The 14,423-nt window shown below is 36.9% G+C and overlaps 1 protein-coding gene and 1 pseudogene across 7 annotated transcripts in view; both read left to right on the top strand.

The window, feature by feature from the left end:
- Positions 1-14,423, top strand: part of GRIA4 (glutamate ionotropic receptor AMPA type subunit 4) — a 385,805-nt gene that overhangs the window by 37,101 nt on the left and 334,281 nt on the right. The window lies entirely within an intron of this gene.
- Positions 6,538-7,405, top strand: LOC136389704 (Y-box-binding protein 1 pseudogene; annotated as a pseudogene).

The following is a 14,423-nucleotide window of genomic DNA, read 5'->3' on the forward strand; positions in this document are numbered from 1 at the left end:
TTAGTCTCCACAATGTCTGGTTCCTGCTAGAGTCCACCTTTACGTGTGTTTCTTGTGTAGGTAGCTGAGTCTAGGGTTGGTGTTCTCTGCCACCTACTACCAGTTGTATTGCCTCCAGCTCTTCTTGGGTTGGTGTCAGCCATTGTTTATAATCCACTGTGGGCTACCTGTATTCAGCTCCTGCACTTCTTGCTGTTTGTGTCTGCGTTTTCTGTGTGGGAGGGTCCAACCTTTGTATATGGATCAGCTTCCTCCTTCTTAGAGATAAAAGCAGCTCCATAAAAGCCCCAAGCTCTGTAAGATTTGTCTCCATTTTTCAGCTGCTACTCCTCCTCTTGCAGCTGCAGCTATGGTCTTCCCACAGAGTCTTCTGTAGTAAGACTGTAGTGTGCACTTAGACTGGCTCATCCAACCAACCCCTCTACAGGTTGTCTGCTTGATAGATGAGGGAAGCTGAGGTTGTGAGTACAACATTAGTGGGAGCCCCTACTATAGGAGTCTCTTGGTCAGGAGCTCAGTACAGGGAATATGGCCCCTACTCCAGAGTTTAATGCCTCTGCCACTGCTGGATACTCAAATTTTATTTCTCTCCAACAAGGTGAGCAGCAGGTTCAGACTGAGTGTGGTCGACAGTCTCCTCTGCAGTAGTTCTTTCAGCTGGTGAGACCCTGTTCTCAGGGTGAAAGACTGAGAGAGTCCTCTCCTGGGGATACTGTGCCCCCCTCGAAGGTGGCTGAGCCCCTTGACCAGATGCAACAATAGACTCACAGGGACTCACAGGTTAAATGTACAGGTTCCAAGCCTCTCTCCCTTCTCCCTGTGGAGAAGCAGGGCAAGGTATCCAGTGCCTAGTATGGCTGACTTTGAAGCTCCACCCTATACAATGCACATAAGCCGCTGTGCTGGTGCTGATCACAGAGAGTGGAATTCGCCTTAGCTGGGCCAGGTGTGAGGAACTTTACCTTCAGATACCTTCTAGAAAGGGTTGTTAGGTCCTAAACCAATGCTTTCCACAGCTAGACTCTGTATATGCCAGCCCTGGGCCTCCCTGGGAGGAACCTGGCACAGACTAGTGGGAAACACTGTTCGTGACTGGCCCTCAGCAACCTTCTTGGAGCAACAACTAATCCAGAGTTTTGTGGCTGCCTCTGCTGGGCCCAGGTGCACATGGAAATACCAAGCTGAACTCCTAGGATAGCTTTTACTCACTCTGGGCCTGGGAAACATCCACTTAAATGGCCAAATTTCCCTGAGCCCTTCCTCCTGCACCTCTGTCTGCTGGCTGCTTATTGGGCTCAGCTGCTGAGAAAAACCTCTGCTAGAGTCTATACCTGCAGCAATTCAGGCATTAGGAAGGGTGGTGGGTGTGGCTCTGCTCCTTGGCACAAGGTGTCAGTCTGTCCAGACTTTCTTTAAAGACCTCAGTAGGGTGTAGCCCCAAAAGTCTGGTGGGTGTGGCCTCTGAGACCCAGAGGTGTGATCTGCATGCCCCGGGAAAGTTTCAACTGAATCTCCCTGGAGCTGGAAGGACCAATTATAGACCCAGGACAGTGTGTGTGGAGGGGAATTCAGGCTCTACACCAGAAAACAGTCATTTATATACCCCCTGCTTCCTGGCCTTTCAGAATGATCTGTCACCATGAGTGGGGTAGGAGAGACTCCTGAGAGTGGAGCAGTTGCCTTTCCCCAGGCTAATGCTGCACAGAGGGGATGCTCCACCCAAGAAAGATGGTGATTGCAGTATTAGAGAATGATTCAGCATAGGAGTTCTGGTGGCGGTCCTCCACAGTGTCTCTCTTTGGGCCTCCAACTTTACACTCTCCTCATGCAATTTAGTCCTCTCAGCTCTCCCCTACTGGAGCCCTGGGTAAGTGGCTGTGAATGAGGTTTTCTGGGCGGGCCCTTTAAGACGGAATCTGCATCTCCGAAAGCTCAGTCTCTCTTGCAGACAGAAACCTCGGCTCTTTTCACTGCCAAATGCTGTCTGGGCTCCTCTTCTGGGCTCTGGGACTCTAGGCAGGGGCTCTGGGCCTGGAGTTGAGCACCCACACCTCTCAGGGTGACCATCCGTGCAGTGAGAGTCCCTTCGGACCCTCAGTTGCCACTTGCTCCTGTTAGCAGGGCAGCCCTTTCCGAGTCTCAGTCCTTCCTACCAGGCTTGGTGTGGCTACTTCTGTGATTCTTGGTTATAGAGACCTCTTCCTTTAATCCAAAGTTGATTTTTCAAGATGATTGTCCTTAAATTAAGTTGTAGTCCAATTTGGTCCAGGGACGTGAAAGTTGGAACGTCCGCCTACTCCATCGCCATCTTTGATCCCTCTATATTAATTATTATTCTTTTTTATTAGATAGATGACTAGTCACAGCTATTTTCTTTTTTGCTTTCTTTTTAATGTAGTTCTTAAAATTATATTTTCTTTGCTTAATTTTTACCTTTCCATTCATTTAACATGTAAAAAAATTAAGATTAAATTTATTTTTTGAAGTCTCAAACAGAACATGTTTTGTAGTATTATTCTTACCTTAATTTTATTATAGTCCTGGTAAATTATTAGGTTTATTTTATTTTATTTTTTGCTTTTACATTTTTAAAGTGAGAGGAGGGAAGATAGCGAGACAGATTCCCGCATGTGCCTTGACCAGGATCCACTGGCAGCCCCTGTCTGGGGCTGACGCTTGAATCAACCAAGCTATCCTCAGCACCCGAGGCCAGTGCTCAGACTAATTGAGCCATTGGCTACAGGAAGGGAAGAGAAAGAAAAGGAAGAGAGGAAGGGGAAGAGAAGCAGATGGTAGCTTCTCATATGTGCCCTGGCCAGGGATCAAACCCTGGATATCTGCAAGCCAGGCTGTCATTTTATTCACAACCAGCCAGGGTCATTACTATGTTTAAAACCATAAACATTGCTCTGTAAGATTTGAATGAGCACTTACAAATGTTTATGAGAGTATTTTTTTATCCAATAACACAGAAGTAAGGAAAAGTAAAATAAAATACAACTTTAATTTACTATTTAAATCTAGAACTTATTAGCATTTAAGGAGTAAGTAATATAAAAATCATTATTACTTCTATATGTTTGATATAATTCTGAAATTAGCAACTATATTGTGTTAATGTGAGAGTTATGGAATTTAGGTCTAATGGCAGTTTAACCTAAATTGCTCTTATTTTAGCCTTTTCCTCTCTACTCATCCTCGTCATTACCTTTTCTTTTGATATTGTTTTCCAGTTCAGTCTTGTCATTGATGCACATTTTAGTAGTAACTTGGGAAGCAATCTGAGACTATTTCTGCTTAACGATTTAGCTAAAACTAATATAGAGAGCATTTAAGTGAAAACAGACTTGGCAAATAAGACATCTCTGATTTGTGAATGTTTATTAAATCTCCAAAGAATCTTTAAATATAATGAAATTGAATATCATGTAAACATATGAACCACCATATGATATCATTCTATGTCATTCCCAATTTGAGTCCTGTGAATCCTAAGGCCCCTTTCATGTCATTCATGAATTTTACTAATAGCCCACACAACTTTAGCCACCTCTTTATCATTCAATGCCTTGTAAGAGGAAAAATGTTCTCCAGTCCATGTTAATCAGTGTTATGTGTAGTCTGTTTCTTACAAGACACAAACTTCCCTTTTACAACCTTTCTTCTAGATAAAAAACATATGTGTCTACATTGATATGGACCACAAATCTGAGATCTTAAGGAGATATAGTAAGAAAAAACACACTACTATAAAATAAAGAAATTTTATTTATACTGAAAATAAGGAAGTGGTAGCCCATACCATAGAATCATAATGCATTACAGATATTATTTTACCTATGAAAAGGAAGATTAAGGTTGACCCTTGATATATGTTCTCCTGAATTGATAAGAAGGTGAAATATATAAGAAACATGTAATTATTTCTAGAAGGCTCTACTAACAAATTCTCTGTGGATGTAAGGCTTGGGGACTAAGCAATAGGTGACTTACATAAGAAACAAACTCCTAGCTTAAGACTGACACCCTACCCCAGCCAAAGAAATCTAAGTGCAGCAGAGTTGAAAGGAGGCAATGTGATTATGCTATTTTGGTTTGAAGATTCAGCTTCTTAATTAGAAATTGTGGCAAGAAGTCGAAGATGAACTAGAAAAGATATAGAGAATAAAGAAGCAAAGGAATAAACTTCGTAGCTGCAAAAAAAGGATTGCACAAGTCCAATGAAAAAGAATTTTGTGACATAATGAATATCTTGCTTGGTTGGCTGACTGTCCCAAAACTGAAAGATGTCAAAATTCAGATATGCTCCTTGTTATGTTAGTCCACTGATTTAAAAAGAAGATGAGCAGAAATAACAACCTTAGAATGCAACTGTCCATGGCCCGAAGCCCTACTTATGCCATTCTTCAAGCAACGAAGTAACTCAGCAAAACATCCAGTTGAAAATAAATAAAAAATTCAAAGAACATGTTTTAAAAAGGAGGGCAAATAAACAAGAGTCCATCAACACTGTTTGGGACAAGTAATAGTCAACACTATTTGGGACAAGTAACAGGATTGGATGAAACTTCCCATATTCAGAAGTAAAGAATATAAAAATGACCAAAGCAAAAACAATATTAGGGTAAGTCTAAAATTTTTATTAAAAATAAATAAAAGAGAATATAGCATGCAAAAGACAAATGAGGGGAATTCATTTAAATGAATATCTTAATAAATTAGAAAATGTTTTAAAGGCTGGTTTTGGAATTTTTAAGATAATAAAAGAGACCATGAATCCTGTGAAATGAATTACAAGCAGAAACAAGAGACTTCAAAAGATGAAAGGAAGCGGGCAAAATTAACTAAAACATTTGATGAGAAAACTAAAATAATTTCAAAATTTAATCCACATTAGCAATATCAATGAGTAGAATTAGCATTTTTAAAAGCTGAATAAAGTATAAGGAGAATAAAGGAGAGAAAATAGCACACCATGTAGAACTATAGAACCAGAACCTAAGTAATGATAGAGAGATATTATAGCTTTGAAAGATAATGTTGATTGAATTCATAAATAAATGGCACTTCTGAAGTCAGAAAAAAATACAACAGTGAGTATAAGAAAGCTTATCTAAAACAATGTTCATAAGAAAGTCTCTGTATAAAGTTTGTTATATTCTAAGAAAAGGTCCCAGAGAGTGGCTAATATATACATACTCTAGTCAACAGTTGAAGCTGGGGTAAAGAAAGATTTCTACAAGCCATGACTACAAGTGTGGGAGGTCACATACAAGGGGAAAAAAAATCAGGTTGGCTTCAGACATCTTCTCACCAATATTAGCTAAAAGAAGGCAATGAGCCATAAACTACAGGTATTGAGGGGAAAAAATTGTTAGTTAAGCATTTTTTACCAAGCTATGTGGCAACTCAACTGTATAAACAATATCAAACATGCAATAATTCATGACATAAACCACCCCTTAGCTCTTTCTAAAAATAATATTAGAAAATGTATTTCAATAAAGTTTTTTTCAAATACTTAAACTCAGTTGGATACTTATGGTATTGAAGATCTGTCGGTATATTAATTATTTAAATAACAATTAGTTGTAAGCCTTTACTAAGTATTGTTGACAATGGAAACAGGTTAATTCTTGAAATATAAGAATAATATTAAGTTAAAGATATTTCACCATTAAAAATGTCTTTACAAAAAAAGACAACAGAAAGTAAATTACAGAGTGGAGTGAGGTATAATAGACACTGTTAATGGCTGAAGAATATATAGATCAAAACATAAATAATAGAAAATAAAGAATATATTTTTAAAATTCAAGAAAATAAAAAACTTGAAATAAGATGAATGAAATTGGACCTTTCTATAATAAAATATTTTTGTATTATCAATTATTAAAAATTGTTTCTCACATTGTATATAACTAGTACTTTATTATCTGAAGATGACACATGCTATTCAAATACCTCAAAAAGTTTAAAAATATAGTGTATGAAAAAATTTCAGGAAATGCAAAGAGAAACCTGGAAAGGAGAGAGGGAGAGAGCAAAAGGTAGATTCTGAAGAAAAAGAAAAAGGAAGAGGAGAGACAGAAGGAAAAAAATTAAAATTTATTACAAAAAAACCAACATAGATGTACCACATTTGAGCTTTCAGTCTGTTCCTGATAGCTTATTTAATTCTTTTCACAACACCTTAAATAGAGACTATTACTAGAATTTTATAGACTGCAGAATGGAGAGTTTTAACAAATTTGCCAGAGGAGCTAACAGATTTGCCAGGGCGTCCCAGCTTATGGGAGGCAGGGCTGAAGTCCAATTTAGGAAAATGACTCCACTGCCCATGATTTTCACTGACCTGCTTATGTTATAGTGCTTGTCAAAGAAAAACAATATTAAATAAGATAAAAAATGTCAGGATAATTCAATCAGTAGTGCAGGCAGAAAGCAGTCCCAGAGAGCGCTCAGCTGCCCCATCGACATCACAGGCCTACAGTTACCAACCATTACACGCAGAGAGGAGTCCCAGCTGTGGAAGCCATGTGGTGTCACCATCACTGCAACCAAGACAGGGCAGAGAGGCCTGTGGCATCCCCCTCCACACTCCTCTCCCCATGCCTCCACCCTCGCTATTACAGACACGAAACCCAATATGCAAGCAGCAGTGTTGAGGGACTGGAAGCCAGGGAGACCTCATATCCATGGTCCCTGCTGGGGTGGAGATGGAACAGGGACAAGAATGTCATTGCAAGGCTGGTTTTGAGAACAAAAAAATGGTTCAATGTAAAAAACATATATGGTTTAATCAACAAGAATTACACCAAGGAAGATATATGTGTAAAGCAGACTTCCATAAAGAAGAGTAACTCTAGGAAGCACCTATAGGTGATGAAGATACTGTGGAACTTGATGGTGTTGAAGGAGAAATGGGTGGAGGCAGCAACTGTTACAGGCCCTGGTGAAGTTCCAGTGCAAGGCAGTAAATACGGAGAAGACATAACTGTTATAGAGTTATCAACATTGCAGAAGTCCTCCAAGCAATCACCAGCAGAATTACCAGAACAGTGAGAGTAAGGAAAAGAATGAGAGATTAGTAAACTCTGCGAAGCCCAGGCCCAATAGCTGGCCCTACCACAGAGAACAGTTCCAACCTTAATACACGCAGAGACCCTGAGGGCATGGACCCCAGTTTTCCTGTAGTTCTGTGCAGAAAGAAGTGACGGAGGGTGCTGACAATCAGGGTACAGGAGAACAAGGTAGACCAGTGAGACTGTATGTATGAGGCTATGGGCCACAATTCTGCAGGGGCCCTCCTCACCAAAGACAGGCTAGAGAGGAGGGGAATGAAGGAGATAAGGAAAATCAAGGAGATGAAACCCAAAGCCAGCAGCCATCTGAATGTCAATAATACAGCAGCTCCAATTAGCAGTGCAGACACCCAGCCCAGAAAACCCCAAACCAAAAGATGGAAAAGAGATAAAAGCAACTGGTCTACCAGTTGAGCATTGGTCTTCTCAAGGCTGAGCAAAGAGGGGCTGAGTAAATGCCAGCTCACTATGTCTACCATCATCAGGTTGGGCCACCCAATAAGAAGAAATGAATATGAAATTCCAGCAATAAGAAATGAACAAAAGATTGAAGCCAAAGACCTTAAGTGTTTGCTTTATGTAAAGTAACCAGATAACAAGAATTATTTACAGTATCTATGCAATATAGGGTTTTTATTATTTTACCTGAAAAATCTCATTTCGTAATGACATTTTTTAAAGACTGGTTTTTCTCAATACAATTTTATATTGTTTCATATCTCATTCAGTTGAAAATTTTAAGAACCTTTTAATTTGTAAAAAAAAATTACAACTTTTGTTTTTTAGTCAACAAACTGCAAACAGCTGTTAATAAAGGTCTTAAATTTTTTAAAAAATATATAGGGAAGGTCACTTACCAATTACAAAATGTATGAACTATAAACATAGTGAAACTTTTATAAATCTTCAGACACACATATAAAGTAAAACCTATAAAACAGAATAGAAAGGAATTAATATAAATGCATTAGTGATAATCATAATAGATTGGAAAAAGAATAAAACTAAAATGTATTTAAATATAGAATTAATTCTTCAGTTTCCCTTAGCTAAATATCTCTGAGACTGTTTGAGCATTTTTATTTATAAGGTCTTTGAATAATTCAGTATAGAAGTTAAATTCATTCTGAAAATAATGTGTTATTAAAATTATTTTATCTAATTCTTGGCCTTTGATTATATTTTAATAAGATTTATTATTATTACATTGGTCTGACAGTTTTTCTATTTGACAGATAAGACAGAAATATTTAAGATAGAAACCAAGCACTTTGGTTTTTTTGGTTTTTTTTCATTTGTTTGTTTGTTTCTGTGACAGATATAGAGAGAAGGACAGATAAGGACAGACAGACAGGAAGGGAGAGAGATGAGAAGCATCAACTCTTTGTTGCGGCACCTTTGTTGTTCATTGATTGCTTTCTCTTATGTGCCTTGACCAGGTGACTACAGAAAACTGAGTGACCCCTTGCTCAAACCAGCAACTTTGGGCTCAAGCCGGTGAGCCTTGCTCAAACCAGATGAGCCTGCACTCAAACTGGCAACCTCAGAGTTTCGAACCTGGGTCCTCCACATCCCAGCCTGATGCTCTATCCCAGGGGTCAGGAACCTTTTGGGCTGAGAGAGCCATGAATGCCACATATTTTAAAATGTAATTCCATGAGAGCCATACAACAACTCGTGTACATTACGCATTATCCAATAAAAATTTGGTGTTGTCCCAGAGGACAGCTGTGATTGGCTCTAGCCACCCACAACCATGAACATGAGTGGTAGGAAATGAATGGATTTTAATAAATGAGAATGTTTTATATTTTTAACGTTATTATTTTTTTTATTAAAGATTTGTCTGTGAGCCAGATGCAGCCATCAAAAGAGCCACACCTGGCTCGCGAGCCATAGATTCCCGACCCCTGCTCTATCCACTGTGACATCACGTTGTCATGCTGGTTTTCTTTTTTGTTATGCATTTGCACTGGCCCATGAATGTGACCTTTATTTTTTGTCATGTAACTAAAAATAGCCTGTGCAAAAGCAACATGCCTATTTATAACAAATTATCTAAATTCAAAATACTAAAAGTTAAACCTTGTAAAATTGTATATATAGGCTTTATTATGCACTAGTAGGAAAAGGTTAAATTGATTTAATGTTTCTAAAAACAATTTCATTATATTTAACGAGAACTTTAAAATATTCATAACCTTTGACTGTAAATAAATACTTCAGCAACACAGAACACATAGATATCAGCAATTTTTTATAATATTAAAAATTTGAATCCAATCTAAATGCACAAATACGAGGGAATTGACTATTGAAATAATGAATCACCCACAAAGTCAATTCATATGAATACATTAAAAGGATGATACTAATAATTTTGAATTATCTAAGAAAATAGGTATGAGATATAATACTCAGATAAATTCAAACTCCAAAAGAAAATGGCTATTATATGGTCTCAACTATATAAACAAATGAATAAAGAGAAGACATTTAGGGGGAAATGCCAAATTGTTCACTTAATCTTTCTTCGTGTTGGGAGAATAAAATGAATGATGTTTCATTAAAATGTCACAAGTGCTACAAAATTATAATTTGAATATAGTAGAAATATTTCCTTTTGTCTCACCTTGCTGGGGGCTTATCCATTCTTCCTCTTCACCTTGCAGAGTATAGATCTCAAAGAAAGGATTTTTTCAAAAGAGAGGGACTGTCAGATAAAACAGAGCTGTGTCCTATTTTCATGCAGTGGAAAGTCCAAGTATGTACACTGCCCTTTAAACTTCCTCATACTTAAAGTAGTTCCTGAGAATGGAAACTAGAAAACCAGTCATGAAAATGCATAAAACTTAAATAATTTTATTATGGAACAACCAAAGTAAAAAAGAAAAAGAAAACAGAAAACAAACAAACAAAAATACTTTTCAGTATTGAAAATGTAAACAAAAAACTTTCGAACATCAAGACAAAGAAAAACTTGATGGTCAAGCAGGGAGTTTTAACTTTTAGTGTACGTAGAATTTCTGAATGGGATAGAGAGACACTTTTTAATAATATGAATTTCTAGACTTAACCTCAGATGTATTGATTCAGTTGGTCTGGGATAGGGCACAGGAACTAGAAAAATTTATGAATATTTTGCCCATTTAGATGGTTCAAGAAGCAAATTCACTTTAAACTCAAATTACAAGCTGGTTTTTATTGTGGAAAACAGAATATTGTATATAAATATCTCACTAAAATTAGACAATGTGTGAATAATATACAAATTATCTTCAGCAGGCCCCTCTGGTAGCAAAATCATATCAATTAATAAGGTAGACCCAATTTGTGAAAATAGGTGATTATTTCACCAAACATTTTACAGTTTAACCAATTGAAACTAAAAATTTATAAGAAATCCAAATCTCGTAACTTTTATATTTAAAAATAAAATTTGAGGGAGATTAGCATTTCATAGTGGATTTCTCATATAAATTTTCAATTACCTGATGAAATACAAGTAGAAAAAAAAATCCTAACTTTGGTAAACATAACAATTCACAAAAGACAAATTTTCATGCTTAATTTTTTTTTTTTTTTTTTGTATTTTTTCCGAAGCTAGAAACGGGGAGAGACAGTCAGACAGACTCCCGCATGCGCCCGACCGGGATCCACCCTGCACGCCCACCAGGGGGCGACGCTCTGCCCACCAGGGGGGGGGTGCTCTGCCCCTCCGGGCGTCGCTCTGCTGCGACCAGAGCTACTCTAGCGCCTGGGGCAGAGGCCAAGGAGCCATCCCCAGCGCCCGGGCCATCTTTGCTCCAATGGAGCCTCGGCTGCAGGAGAGGAAGAGAGAGACAGAGAGGAGGGAGAGGGGGAGGGGTGGAGAAGCAGATGGGCGCTTCTCCTGTGTGCCCTGGCCGGGAATCGAACCTGGGACTTCTACACGCCAGGCCGACGCTCTACCACTGAGCCAACCGGCCAGGGCCTCATGCTTAATTTATAGTCAATAAAAATTCTATTATAAACTAACAATATAAATACTTCAAATATTACTCTCCTCAAATAATGCTACATTGACTTGGCACTCAATGTCTTTGCAACACACAACTACATTGAGTGAACTGAAGCATGTGTATTATACATTTACGTTCCAAATTTGCGGTTCCTGAACCTGCATTACATTCACCTAAGAGATATTTATAAAAATACACATCTATGTTGATTCAGAAATGTTGTTGAGGAGATAAGAGGAAGGAGATAAAGGGACACAAAAATCTCCCTTCTTCTTTTAGAAAACTTTCCAGATAATATTGATGATAGTTCCTGTTTGAGGACCACTATTCTATATTTAACCAGGTAGGATGTACTTGAACTGTTTGAGTCCTTCCCTAATGAAGGTCTATATTTTTGGCTTCATTGGGTACAGAAAAGAGTTTCTAAATTCAAATAGTTTGTGACACTTTGATAACACTTTACATAGCTTCCATGTCATCACAATGTTTTTCTCTGAGCACTTCTGTTTGGGGTTGCATTAGTTTGGATTAGATACTAACGATTATAGCAACTTGTCATTTATCATTCCCATATCAGCTTCACTGTAATGCGAATTGCTACAGTGCCAAGAGAATGAGTAATGCTAGTCCTTGAGCTAATTAGTGGCACTGTCACTTTATGTCCAATATAGTAATTAAGTATTGCTGATGAAATTTCACAGCACAAAGTGAGCCATTTTACAGCCCTTTAACTTAATTTGTAGTTTCAGATAATATTGATGCCAGAGATGCATGTTCCACAAAGGGAGGGGCTACATGTCTTGACATCTAACAATTATTATTAGGCCTAAACACTCCTTGTTTATAAGAGCCACTAAGACAATTACTGAAAAATCTTTTGCCCATAAAAAGGAATTGAAATTTAATGATATTTTAAGAAATATAGTCAACATTCTCATTGTACTGAGAATTTGGTGGGTTTTTTTAAATAAAAAAAAAAAATAAGCAGCATATGAAACATAATCAGGTTTCAAATCATTCTAAGTAAGAATAGAAAAGAGTAGGAAAAAGAAGAGAAAGGAATGACGGCATACCTGGGAAGAGAGACTTGACTGGTGGAAACTCCCCAGGACCTCGTTGGGCTCCTTCTCTAGGCTGGGCTTCTCAGAGACTTAAAATGTGTCCAGGCTTCCAGTGTGACTGTAATATGAGGACACCCACTCCTAAATCGGAGAGATTTTTAAAAATACATGTTTCTTTGCTTGTGCTTAATCTGAATGAAAAGAGAAATAAACCAGCCACTCAACAATTTTAGGAAACTTGGTTCTCCAGGTAATAAGCCTCTTCAATTCAGAGAAATTCTGGTTTAGAGTCCTGAGTATAAATTAATTACCATTTGAATTGTACATTTATGAAGATGGGTTTATCTCTCCAGGAATCAAACCAGTATAATAAAGTGCAGGTCTTGAACCTTAACGACCCTAAAAGAGGCCATAGAAATGTATACAGAACCAAGGAAATAGTATTGGACAGTATAGTAACCCTCGGTGCCAGTAGTTAACTCCAAAATAAACAAGTCTACACTAAGGAACTCATTATTGTTAGTGGGTATAAGTTTCTTCCACCGTTTTCATTTGTAAGAATTATGTTACTCAAAAATATTTTACAAATGTTGGAATACATATTTCCTTTTCCTTAGTTAACAAAGGAAAAGTGTAATTCTTGGATATATTATCATTCCAGTTGATTGCCCTTAATATTATCTGTTAAGCACTGCTAATCTTAATGTCAGATTAAGATTACAGAATCTGGAGAACAGGTGCAGAGGCTGGTCTGTAAAACTGCTGGGGAAAGCCACTGCTAAGGCCTCTTTAGTTACCACTAAATTGTCTTTCCAAATCCCTTGGAAAATCAGCTCAGATGTGTCTCAGAGTATTCTGATTGCTGCAACATCTTTCAGGTTCATAATCAGCCACTCACTAATGGTGTCCAGCAATGTTCCTAATTTTCATCTGATCATGATCATATATTCAACTGTCAAGTTGCCTGAGACATAAACTTCATGATCATTTACTTCCCAGAAATTTGTCAGGTAGACACGGCAACCAAAAATCTAATCAAAAGTATAGCACAAAACTTTCTTTATATACCACCTTGAATGTTAATGCTACTGCAGTTCCTGAAATAACTAGAGGAGTATTGAACAAATAAATAGCAATAAATAGATTTCAATATCATAAGGATAAGTCTTAAAAATTGATTTTATTTATGTATGCAATATCTAGTACATCCTCATTCTAACATTATGATATTGTCAATCAATTTGACATGCATTTTTTATTATAAACTTGTCAGAGTCAAAGATCTTTATATTTTGACCTTAACAATTTGTTTGCATGACTAATGTGATAATTCAGAGTTAATGGAATTGTGTTCCATTGTCTTTCCATTTTTCCACTTTTGTTCATCTTCATAAGTATCTATTTCTTATAGCTTTGATATATTTTTTGAAACTTCCCAATAAATAAAAAATCAGTTTCAGAAAATGAATTCATCAATAATTTTACAATATCAATTCAACAATAGTTTTTATCTTTCATTGGAACAAAGGAGCGCTGTCACCCAGGGGCTCAATGGCTATATGAACTGAGAACTAGAATTAAAAAAAAAAATTTCTCATGTTCAGTACAGAGAATACAGCATGCTTCTTCAGGAAAGAGAAAAATTTTCTTTGAATATTTATGTCTTTTCAACACTCAGCAATTTTCTCCCAGATTTATATCTATATTTGGAGAGCAAAATAGTTGCTTTATCTGTTTACAATTTGTAAATTCTGACATTTTGTCACATAGAGTTATTTTATAGTCATTCTGTTTTATATAATCCGTGTTGAGAAGGTACATTAAATTCCAAATAAATATATATATATTACATAATAATCATAACACTTCAGTGTGTTTTGGACAGTCACAAAGTAGAGGACAGTGACAAGCAAAAAGCAATGGATTACAGGATATAGAGAAAAATGGGAACTTTATTGTTATGAATATTAGAATCTATTTATTGTTTATTATGGTAAAACTCTCCATTTATAGGAAACTTTTACTTACAAAGGTTAGAATGAAACAACAATTATTGAATAAGTGATTAAATAGTGCCATGCACTCTATGTAATGGGTAAACAACATATACAGCTGCATATGAGAATTTCTAATTGAGGTTAGGCATAAAAATAAATTTAAATCTCAATCAGTGTATCTGAAAGTAATGTGTTTTGTTGTATATGCAAAATTAGAAGAACTTAAATATGAAAAGGAAAATATGATTCAGATATTTTTAAAAAGTACAAATAGAAGTC

This window comes from Saccopteryx leptura, chromosome 1, assembly GCF_036850995.1.
Source record: "Saccopteryx leptura isolate mSacLep1 chromosome 1, mSacLep1_pri_phased_curated, whole genome shotgun sequence".
In the NCBI taxonomy this organism is placed as follows: domain Eukaryota; kingdom Metazoa; phylum Chordata; class Mammalia; order Chiroptera; family Emballonuridae; genus Saccopteryx; species Saccopteryx leptura.